Source organism: Salmo salar, chromosome 22 (assembly GCF_965601325.2).
Source record: "Salmo salar chromosome 22, fSalSal1, whole genome shotgun sequence".
NCBI lineage: Eukaryota > Metazoa > Chordata > Actinopteri > Salmoniformes > Salmonidae > Salmo > Salmo salar.
Window position 1 is genome coordinate 62,802,069 of NC_138312.1, and position 12,477 is coordinate 62,814,545.

The following is a 12,477-nucleotide window of genomic DNA, read 5'->3' on the forward strand; positions in this document are numbered from 1 at the left end:
ACGTGCATCAAAAGGCAGCAGTGAAACAGTAATAGTCAGAATAGTACTTAAACCACCAAGTACTCACGCTCTGTTTAAACCACCAAGCAATTCATAAACGCTATCTTGCCGAGAGCATCACCTGAAGATTAGAAGGTGTTGACTAATCTAGTGTGCAGGCTTATTTAAGATAGACAAACAGGTGCATTATGAGTGTCTGATGAGGATATCGTGACCGGTGACACCTCAGTAATGGATTATGCTTGCATCTTATCTAAATCTCCAACGAGAGTCATTCACATACACATTGTCACAGGGTACAGGGTTAAAAAGGTGTTGACTAATCTAGGGTACAGGGTACAGGGTTAAAAAGGTGATGACTAATCTAGGGTACAGGGTACAGGGTTAAAAGGTGTTGACTAATCTAGGGTACAGGGTTAAAAGGTGATGACTAATCTAGGGTACAGGGTACAGGGTACAGGGTTAAAAAGGTGATGACTAATCTAGGGTACAGGGTACAGGGTTAAAAAGGTGATGACTAATCTAGGGTACAGGGTACAGGGTTAAAAAGGTGTTGACTAATCTAGGGTACAGGGTTAAAAGGTGATGACTAATCTAGGGTACAGGGTACAGGGTACAGGGTTAAAAAGGTGTTGACTAGTCCAGGATACAGGGTACAGGGTTAAAAGGTGATGACTGATCCAGGGTACAGGGTTAAAAGGTGATGACTGATCCAGGGTACAGGGTACAGGGTGAGGGTTACTAATCAGTGTGCTGGTCTGCATGGTTGTCAGGAGAAATGCAGCTGCATCCCAAATGGCACCGTATTCCCTAAATAATGCACTATGAGCCCTATGGTCCCTGGTCTAAAGTAATGCACTAAATAGGGAACCCTGGTCTAAAGGAGTGCACTAAATAGGGAACCCTGGACTAAAAGTAGTGCACTAAATAGGGTGCCATTTGGGACATAGCCTGTAAATTAGCTTTTTAGAGAAAAAAAACCCGTGGTTTTCACACTACACAGCTGATTCAAATAATCAACGAATCATCGAGCTTTGATCATTTGAATCAGCTGTGTAGTTGTTATGGGTAAAAAACAAAAAAGGACCGTTGTTTGAGAAACCCTGCTGTAACCGTAAGGAGCTGTTCTCTGTCACGGCAACAGAAACACCCCGATAAACAGCTACAGGTCTTAAACACATATCTTTAGATAATATAAACATGTCAAACTCTTTCAATGTAGTGCATTGAGATTAAGGTTACATTGCCTTCTTTCACTTCATACTATCTAACTTGACCTTGAATAATTGAATCACACTGCAGTGATGATGGATGATGGATGATGGTGGATGATGGGGGGGGGGGGGGGGGGTGTTTTTCAGTTTCACGAGGTGCCAGGCCTTCCTCTCTTCAGACTGTCTGTCTGTCTGGAAAACTGACTAATGTTCGTCTGTCTGTATCATGTCAATAGGTGACAGATGACTGACTTTGTTTCTGGTCGGGGAAATGATGCAGATCTTATATATATATATATATATATATATATATATATATATATATATATATATATATATATATATATATATATTTAAAGCCACATCAACACACCAAACCCAGGTTAGTGTTTTAACCATTGGGATGCTAATTCAACCTTATTGTTCCTTTCCGGAATTCTATGTTCTAAAAATTCAGATTGCACACAGGAGACGGTAATACAGTAGTAATATTAAAGATAGTCTACAGGATATTAAACATAACAAATAAAATATAGTACAAATAGAATTGCAAATTTTTTTTTGTTTCTTCTAAAAAGAATAATAAAAAAATTAAACAAAATTGCAGGACATTGAATATCACACAAAATGGTTGACATAATAAACACTTTGATGATGTAGTACACAAAAAAAAAAAAAAACGGGGACCTGTTTTGACTACTTTCAAAAGGAATGGCTGAAGAGAGTGGTGGTGGTGGTGGTGGGGTTATGGTATGGGCCCCATGGTGGAGGTGGGGTTATGGTATGGGCCCCATGGTGGAGGTGGGGTTATGGTATGGGCCCCATGGTGGAGGTGGGGTTATGGTATGGGCCCCATGGTGGAGGTGGGGTTATGGTATGGGCCCCATGGTGGAGGTGGGGTTATGGTATGGGCCCCATGGTGGAGGTGGGGTTATGGTATGGGCCCCATGGCGGAGGTGGGGTTATGGTATGGGCCCCATGGTGGAGGTGGGGTTATGGTATGGGCCCCATGGTGGAGGTGGGGTTATGGTATGGGCCCCATGGTGGAGGTGGGGTTATGGTATGGGCCCCCATGGTGGAGGTGGGGTTATGGTATGGGCCCCATGGTGGAGGTTAGGGCTATGGTATGGGCCCCATGGTGGAGGTGGGGTTATGGTATGGGCCCCATGGTGGAGGTGGGGTTATGGTATGGACCCCATGGTGGTGGTTGGGTTATGGTATGGGCCCCATGGTGGAGGTGGGGTTATGGTATGGGCCCCATGGTGGTGGTGGGGTTATGGTATGGGCCCCATGGTGGAGGTGGGGTTATGGTATGGGCCCCATGGTGGTGGTGGGGTTATGGTATGGGCCCCATGGTGGAGGTGGGGTTATGGTATGGGCCCCATGGTGGAGGTGGGGTTATGGTATGGGCCCCATGGTGGAGGTGGGGTTATGGTATGGGCCCCATGGTGGAGGTGGGGTTATGGTATGGGCCCCATGGTGGTGGTGGGGTTATGGTATGGGCCCCATGGTGGAGGTGGGGTTATGGTATGGGCCCCATGGTGGAGGTTGGGGTTATGTGTATGGGCCCCATGGTGGAGGTGGGGTTATGGTATGGGCCCCATGGTGGAGGTTAGGGCTATGGTATGGGGCAGGCATAAGTTACGGACAACGAACATAATTGCATTTTATCGATGGCGATTTGAATGCACAGAGATACCGTGACGAGATCCTGAGGCTCATTGTAAGGCCCATTGTTTTTTTTTAAGGTATCTGTAACCAACAGAAGCATATCTGTATTCCCAGTCATGTTAAAATCCATAGATTAGGGCCTTAATGAATGTATTTCAATTGACTGATTTCCTTATATGTAAACTCTAACTCAGTAAAAATCTAATGAAATTGTTTTTATGTTTTAGTTATATTTTCGTTCAGTATATAAAAGCTCTGGAGAGTCCCTGTAATATGAAGGTTAAAATGATGAAGACAAATTTAGTATGTTTCTTTGAAGCAGCCAACAGAGGGGAAAGATTATTCTTCACCACCATAACAAGTCAACAGCTGAGAAAGGTGCCAACCTAAAATATGTCACATTAGGCTTTCACTTTCCATGTTTATGCGTTTTTGTGCATGACTTGACGTCAACAGGTGTGACACTAAAAACCATGGAAAGTGATGCGGCTGCAAACGGCTGTACTTTCAGTGTGTTTTGTTTCACAATCCGGTATGAGAAACAAAACAGTCTCATACTCTGACAACGACACTGGTTGTTCCAAAGATATACACAGTATTCTGTTATCTAGGAATTCAGTTGACGAGGTCCACAAAATGTCTGTGTCAATACAGCTGAAGTGTGAACAGTGATCGTCTTGTGATAAAACCTGTGATACTTTTGGATTTTGGCAATAAAGCCCTTTATCTACTGACCCAGAGTCAGATGAGGCCCTTTATCTACTGACCCAGAGTCAGATGAGGTCCTTTATCTACTGACCCAGAGTCAGATGAGGTCCCTTTATCTACTGACCCAGAGTCAGATGAGGCCCTTTATCTACTGACCCAGAGTCAGATGAGGTCCTTTATCTACTGACCCAGAGTCAGATGAGGTCCTTTATCTACTGACCCAGAGTCAGATGAGGTCCTTTATCTACTGACCCAGAGTCAGATGAGGCCCTTTATCTACTGACCCAGAGTCAGATGAGGTCCTTTATCTACTGACCCAGAGTCAGATTAACTCCTTTATCTACTGACCCAGAGTCAGATGAGGCCCTTTATCTACTGACCCAGAGTCAGATGAGGTCCTTTATCTACTGACCCAGAGTAGACAGAGAGAGAGAGAGATACAGACAGAGAGATACAGACAGAGAGAGAGAGAGAGCAGAGAGAGAGAGACAGAGAGAGCGAGAAAGAGAGAGAGAGAGAGAGTTATCATTTAGAGTTAGACAAACTTAATTGTTTTGGCAGGGACATATACAGGATACTACCCTCCACAACACTATGTCACCAGGGTATATACAGGATACTACCCTCCACAACACTATGTCACCAGGACATATACAGGATGCTACCCTCCACAACACTATGTCACCAGGACATATACAGGATACTACCCTCCACAACACTATGTCACCAGGACATATACAGGATGCTACCCTCCACAACACTATGTCATCAGGACATATACAGGATACTACCCTCTTCAACACTATGTCACCAGGACATTTACAGGATGCTACCCTCTACAACACTATGTCATCAGGACATATACAGATGCTACCCTCTACAACACTATGTCACCAGGACATATACAGGATGCTACCCTCCAAAACACTATGTCACCAGGACATATACAGGATGCTACACTCTACAACACTATGTCACCAGGACATATACAGGATACTACCCTCTACAACACTATGTCACCAGGACATATACAGGATACTACCCTCCAAAACATAACCTTCACTACGTCACCAGGACATATACAGGATGCTACCCTCTACAACACTATGTCACCAGGACATATACAGGATACTACCCTCCAAAACATAACCTTCACTATGTCACCAGGACATATACAGGATGCTACCCTCCACAACATAACCTTCACTATGTCACCAGGACATATACAGGATACTCCCCTCTACAACACTATGTCACCAGGACATATACAGGATACTACCCTCCACAACACTATGTCACCAGGACATATACAGGATACTACCCTCTACAACACTATGTCACAATGACATATACAGATGCTACCCTCTACAACACTATGTCACCAGGACATATACAGGTTGCTACCCTCCACAACATAACCTTCACTATGTCACCAGGACATATACAGGATGCTACCCTCTACAACACTATGTCACCAGGACATTTACAGGATTCTACCCTCTACAACACTATGTCAACAGGACATATACAGGATACTACCCTCCACAACACTATGTCACCAGGACATATACAGGATACTACCCTCCACAACACTATGTCACCAGGACATATACATGATACTACTCTCCACAACACTATGTCACCAGGACATATACAGGATGCTACCCTCTACAACACTATGTCATCAGGACATATACAGGATACTACCCTCTTCAACACTATGTCACCAGGACATTTACAGGATTCTACCCTCTACAACACTATGTCATCAGGACATATACAGGATGCTACCCTCTACAACACTATGTCACCAGGACATATACAGGACGCTACCCTCCACAACTTAACCTTCACTACGTCACCAGGACATATACAGGATGCTACCCTCCACAACATAACCTTCACTATGTCACCAGGACATATACAGGATGCTACCCTCTACAACACTATGTCACCAGGACATATACAGGATGCTACCCTCCACAACATAACCTTCACTATGTCACCAGGACATATACAGGATACTACCCTCCACAACACTATGTCACCAGGACATATACAGGATACTACCCTCCACAACACTATGTCACCAGGACATATACAGTATGCTACCCTCTACAACACTATGTCACCAGGACATATACAGGACGCTACCCTCCACATCTTAACCTTCACTACGTCACCAGGACATACACAGGATGCTACCCTCCACAACATAACCTTCACTATGTCACCAGGACATATACAGGATGCTACCCTCTACAACACTATGTCACCAGGACATATACAGGATTCTACCCTCCACAACATAACCTTGACTATGTCACCAGGACATATACAGGATACTACCCTCTACAACACTATGTCACCATGACATATGCAGATGCTACCCTCTACAACACTATGTCACCATGACATATACAGGATGCTACCCTCCACAACATAACCTTCACTATGTCACCAGGACATATACAGGATACTACCCTCTACAACACTATGTCACCAGGACATATACAGGATTCTACCCTCTACAACACTATGTCACCAGGACATATACAGGATACTACCCTCCACAACATAACCTTCACTATGTCACCAGGACATATACAGGATTCTACCCTCCACAACACTATGTCACCAGGACATATACAGGATGCTACCCTCTACAACACTATGACACCAGGACATAAACAGGATGCTACCCTCTACAACACTATGTCACCAGGACATATACAGGATACTACCCTCTACAACACAACCTTCACTATGTCACCAGGACATATATAGGATACTACCCTCTACAACACAACCTTCACTATGTCACCAGGACATATACAGGATACTGCCCTCCACAACACTATGTCACCAGGACATATACAGGATACTACCCTCCACAACACTGTGTCACCAGGACATATACAGGATGCTACCCTCTACAACGCTATGTCACCAGGACATATACAGGATACTACCCTCCACAACATAACCTTCACTATGTCACCAGGACATATACAGGATACTACCCTCTACAACACTATGTCACCAGGACATATACAGGATGCTACCCTCTACAACACTATGTCACCAGGACATATACAGGATACTACCCTCCACAACATAACCTTCACTATGTCACCAGGACATATACAGGATGCTACCCTCCACAACACTATGCCACCAGGACATATACAGGATGCTACCCTCTACAACACTATGTCACCAGGACATAAACAGGATGCTACCCTCTACAACACTATGTCACCAGGACATATACAGGATGCTACCCTCCACAACACTATGTCACGAGGACATATACAGGATACTACCCTCCACAACATAACCTTCACTATGTCACCAGGACATATACAGGATACTACCCTCTACAACACTATGTCACCAGGACATATACAGGATGCTACCCTCCACAACACTATGTCACCAGGACATATACAGGATACTACCCTCCACAACATAACCTTCACTATGTCACCAGGACATATACAGGATACTACCCTCTACAACACTATGTCACCAGGACATATACAGGATACTACCCTCCACAACATAACCTTCACTATGTCACCAGGACATATACAGGATGCTACCCTCTACAACATAACCTTCACTCCAAAGCAAAACTACAAACCTACAACCTGATTATGGACGGAATTACCAAGAATGTTTCCTACACCCAAGGATTTTTCTTCCGAAGCTATGCAGCAAATGCTCTGGGAAACAAACCGAAACCTGAAAACAACCTGGACCTGAGTGAGTAATGTTTAGTCTAAAGCTCTTTTTTTTTTATTACTTTCAAAAGCTAAGAAGAAAAATACATTACAATGATATATTTTACTTTAGAAGGACTGAATGCTAAGGCTACCAAGCTATGCTAAGACAAAGAGATACAACTTCAATTAGCACTGACGTGTGAAGCGAAAGGTGTCGAAGCCTTTGAGCCCAACAAATGGACAGGCAACCCCACCCAGATCCAGAGGCCTTGAAGCCCCCTCCTGCTGTTCAGTCCATCCACTGGCATTGTCTACAAGAAATCTGCCTCCAGAAATAAAAGCTTCTCCCAAGTGGGTGTGACACCTATTCCCGTTGCACTGCTGCACTGCTGCTTGGATCCACCTGGTGATCTTTTCACCGTCTTCTCTGGTTGTCTTCCTACCTCTCACTGGCTTTGTATTCATGTTACCTGATGAAATTGCTGTACAATATGATCTTGCTGCCATCTGGTGCACATTCAGACATCATAAATCAGCACTGCAGAGCTTTCCCTGTCCTCTGCCGTGCCCTGATTGTATTACTGCTGATGATATCTGGAAATGTGCATGAACACCCTGGCACATCTACTGTTGCTGGCACCAATTCTGACTTTGTGCTCTGATATCTGCTTCACTGATTTCTGCTCTCGTAAAAGCATGGGTTTTCTGCTGGTTAACTCTAAAAGCTTATTACCTAAAATGGATCAATGGAAAGTGTGGGTTCACAGCTCCAATCCAGATGTGTTGGTCATTACTGACACCTGGTTAAGGAAGAGTGTTTTGAATACTGATGTTAACCTTTCTGGTTATAACCTTTTTCAGCAAGACAGATCTTCCAAAGGTGGTGGAGTGGCAATCTTTACCAAGGATCACCTTCAGTGCTCAGTTGTCTCCACCAAGTCTGTCCCCAAACAATTTGATTTGCTGGTTTTAAGTATTAAACTTTCAAATAGCTCTTTGTTGACTGTTGCTGGGTGCTATCGTCCTCCATCAGCACTGGCCTGTACCCTACCTGCCCTAAGCTCTCTCCTGGCCCCTTACACTAAGTCTGAATTTGTCCTGCTAGGTGATCTAAACTGGGACATGCTTAAACCACCTGACCAAGTCCTAAAGCAATGGGACTCCCTAAATCTTTCTCAGATTATCACCAATCCCACAAGGTATGACTCCAAACACCCAGAAAAGACTACTCTCTGTGGTGTTATCCTCACTAATAATCCTGACAGGTTTCAGTCTGGTGTTTTCTGTAATGACCTGTTTGATGATGTTATGTTAATGATCTCTGTTTTACAGCCTGTGTTTGTATTGGCTGCTCAGTGAAACGACCTGTCCTGATTTGTCATAGATGCTTGCTTAAAAAACTTTAATGAGTAAGTCTTCCTTCATGAACTGGCCTCTGTAAATTGGTATATGATCAGCTTGAGTGTCAGGGATTTCTTCGTCTTCTGACGATATAACGAAATCATGGTCGGAAAAGGTAGACCAATACGCAGCAGGTATGTGATTGTTCATTTTGAACATTTATTCACTTCAAAACGAACACAAAAACAACAAACAGGAACACGAACGATTGACAAACTGCCAGTCTGGTAAGGCACTAGGCTAAACACAGAACAATCACCCACAAAAGCAAACACAAACACACCCTACTATATGGGACTCTCAATCAAAGGCAGCTAGACAACACCTGCCTTCAACTGAGAGTCCCAACCCCAATTAATCAAACATAGACATACACTCACTAGACTCCACATAGAAATACCTAAACATAAACCAAAACCCGGAATTACTAAATCAAACACCCTTTTTACAAAACACACCACCCTGAACCACATAAAACAAATACCCTCTGCCACGTCCTGACCAAACTACAATACTAATTAACCTTTATACTGGCCAGGACGTGACAGTACCCCCCCCTTAAAGGTGCTAACCCCGGAAGCACCTTAAAACGAAAAAACAAAAAACAACAACCCCAAACAACAAAACCATAATTCCCCCTAAACTAAAGGGAGGGAAGGGAGGGTGGCTGCCGTCAACGACGGCACTGTGCTACACCCCCCCTCCCCAACCCACCTATATCTGGAGGTGGCTCTGGTTCCGGCCGTTCCAGGCTGTCGGGCCACTCTGGCATCTCGGGACAGTCTGGGCAGTCTGGCAACTCGGGACAGTCTGGGCAGTCTGGCAACTCGGGACAGTCTGGGCAGTCTGGCAACTCGGGACAGTCTGGGCAGTCTGGCAACTCGGGACAGTCTGGGCAGTCTGGCAACTCGGGACAGTCTGGGCAGTCTGGCAACTCGGGACAGTCTGGGCAGTCTGGGCAGTCAGGCCACTCCGGCAGTTCAGGGCAGTCCGGCCACTCCGGCAGTTCAGGGCAGTCCGGCCACTCCGGCAGTTCAGGGCAGTCCGGCCACTCCGGCAGTTCAGGGCAGTCCGGCCACTCCGGCAGTTCAGGGCAGTCCGGCCACTCCGGCAGTTCAGCGCAGTCCGGCCACTCCGGCAGTTCAGCGCAGTCCGGCCACTCCGGCAGTTCAGCGCAGTCCGGCCACTCCGGCAGTTCAGCGCAGTCCGGCCACTCCGGCAGTTCAGCGCAGTCCGGCCACTCCGGCAGTTCAGCGCAGTCTGGCCACTCCGGCAGTTCAGCGCAGTCTGACCTCTCTGGCGACTATTGACTGGCGGGCAGCTCTGACGACTGTTGACTGGCGGGCAGCTCTGACGACTGTTGACTGGCGGGCAGCTCTGACGAAGACTGTTGACTGGCGGGCAGCTCTGATGACGACTGTTGACTGGCGGGCAGCTCTGATGACGACTGTTGACTGGCGGGCAGCTCTGATGGCGACTGTTGACTGGCGGGCAGCTCTGGTGACTGTTGACTGGCGTGGCTGGGTTGACGCACTTGTAGCCTGGTGCGTGGTGCTGGTACTGGGCTTACCAGATTATGAACACGCACCTCCAGGCTAGTGCGGGTAGCGGGAACAGGACGAGTCGGACTGGGTTGACGCACTTCCGGGTCCGCACGAGAGACAGGAGCTGGAAACCCAGGGCTATGGAGGCGCACAGTCGGTCTAGATCTTACCTCCTGCACAACCCGCCTTGGCTGGATGGAACTAGTAGCCCTGTACGAGCGGGGTGCTCGTACAGGGCAGACTGGGCTGTGCAGGGGCCTGATGGTAGCCGTGCGTAGAGCGGGAGTTGGGTAGCCTGGTCCTCGGAGGCGTACCGGCGACCAGATGCGCTGCGCAGGCATCCTCCTACCAGGCTGGATGCCCGCTCTAGCACGGCACCTGCGAGGGGCTGGAATAACGCGCACCGGACTGTGCGTGCGTATGGGTGAGATAGTGCGCTCCTCAGCGAAACATAGCGCTCTCCACCCCATACGCTCCTCCATATAACCACGGGTAGCTGGCTTCCGGCTCTTCTTACGCCTAGCCAAACTACCCGTGTGCCCCCCCCAAAAAAATTATTGGGGGTGCCTCTCGTGCTTCTCCCTCAGCGCGTCCATGGCCTCGTACCTACGCCTCTCTGCCTTGGCTGCCTCAATTTCCCACTGCGGGCGGCGATACTCCCCAGCCTGGTGCCAAGGTCCGGCCCCGTCCAGAACTTCCTCCCAGGTCCACTTCTCCCGCCAGTCCAACTCGAATTCCCTCTGCTCCTTCTTCTGCTGCTTGAGCCCCTCTGTCGAAGAAGCTTTGACCTTTTTTGATATCTTCAGTGATATTTTGACCGTGATCTGGCAGTGTTACTCCACCTCAAGAATTGCATTTGGCGAAAGGCTCAGCACACGCATACTCAGCCTGACTGGCTCTCATTCAGGCAAATGAGAAATCAGTGCACTCAGGCTATCCATATTAATGCCCATGATTTTGGAATGGGATGTTCAATGAGCAGGTGTCCACATACACTACATGACCAAAAGTACCTTTCATACTGGTTCCAGAGACATACAAATGGTAGTCCTGAGGACCATGCCTCGGGACTACCTGGTATGATGACTCCTTGCTGTCCCCAGTCCACCTGGCCGTGCTGCTGCTCCAGTTTCAACTGTTCTGCCTGCGGCTATGGAACCCTGACCTGTTCACCGGACGTGCTTGTTGCACCCTCGACAACTACTATGATTATTATTATTTGACCATGCTGGTCATTTATGAACATTTTAACATCTTGACCATGTTCTGTTATAATATCCACCCTGCACAGCCAGAAGATGACTGGCCACCCCTCATAGCCTGGTTCCTCTCTAGGTTTCTTCCTAGGTTTTTGGCCTTTCTAGGGAGTTTTTCCTAGGGAGTTTTTCCTAGCCACCGTGCTTCTTTCACATGCATTGCTTGCTGTTTGGGGTTTTAGGCTGGGTTTCTGTACAGCACTTTGAGATATCAGCTGATGTACGAAGGGCTATATAAATAAATTTGATTTGATTTGATTATACAAGCATCCCTTTAAGGTTAGGATTGGGTGGGGGAAAGCTGAACCTAGATCTGTACCTAGTGGTAACACAACTGTAATAAGTGGAAACTTTACCCCAGAGCTAACACACCTGTAATAAGTGGAAACTTTACCCCAGAGCTAACACACCTGTAATAAGTGGAAACTTTACCCCAGAGTTAACACACCTGTAATAAGTGGAAACTTTACCCCAGAGCTAACACACCTGTAATAAGTGGAAACTTTACCCCAGAGCTAACACACCTGTAATAAGTGGAAACTTTACCCCAGAGCTAACACACCTGTAATAAGTGGAAACTTTACCCCAGAGCTAACACACCTGTAATAAGTGGAAACTTTACCCCAGAGCTAACACACCTGTAATCAGTGGAAACTTTACCCCAGAGCTAACACACCTGTAATAAGTGGAAGACAACAGAGAATGAGAGAAATTACATCACATCTTACAGAAAACAAAGTAGCCATAACACAAACAGACTTTAACACCCAGAGAGTAAGCAACACGCTGTGATGTGAAGATCAGGAGGATTTCCTCTCAGTGGCTGTCAGAGAGAGAGACAGAAATCCCCTCAGTAACATAGGTTAGGGTCAGCGGTCTGTGTTTCAGTAAGAGCAGGTTAGGGTTAGAAGGGAAGGGTCAGTGTTTCAGTAAGAGCAGGTTAGGGTTAGAAGGG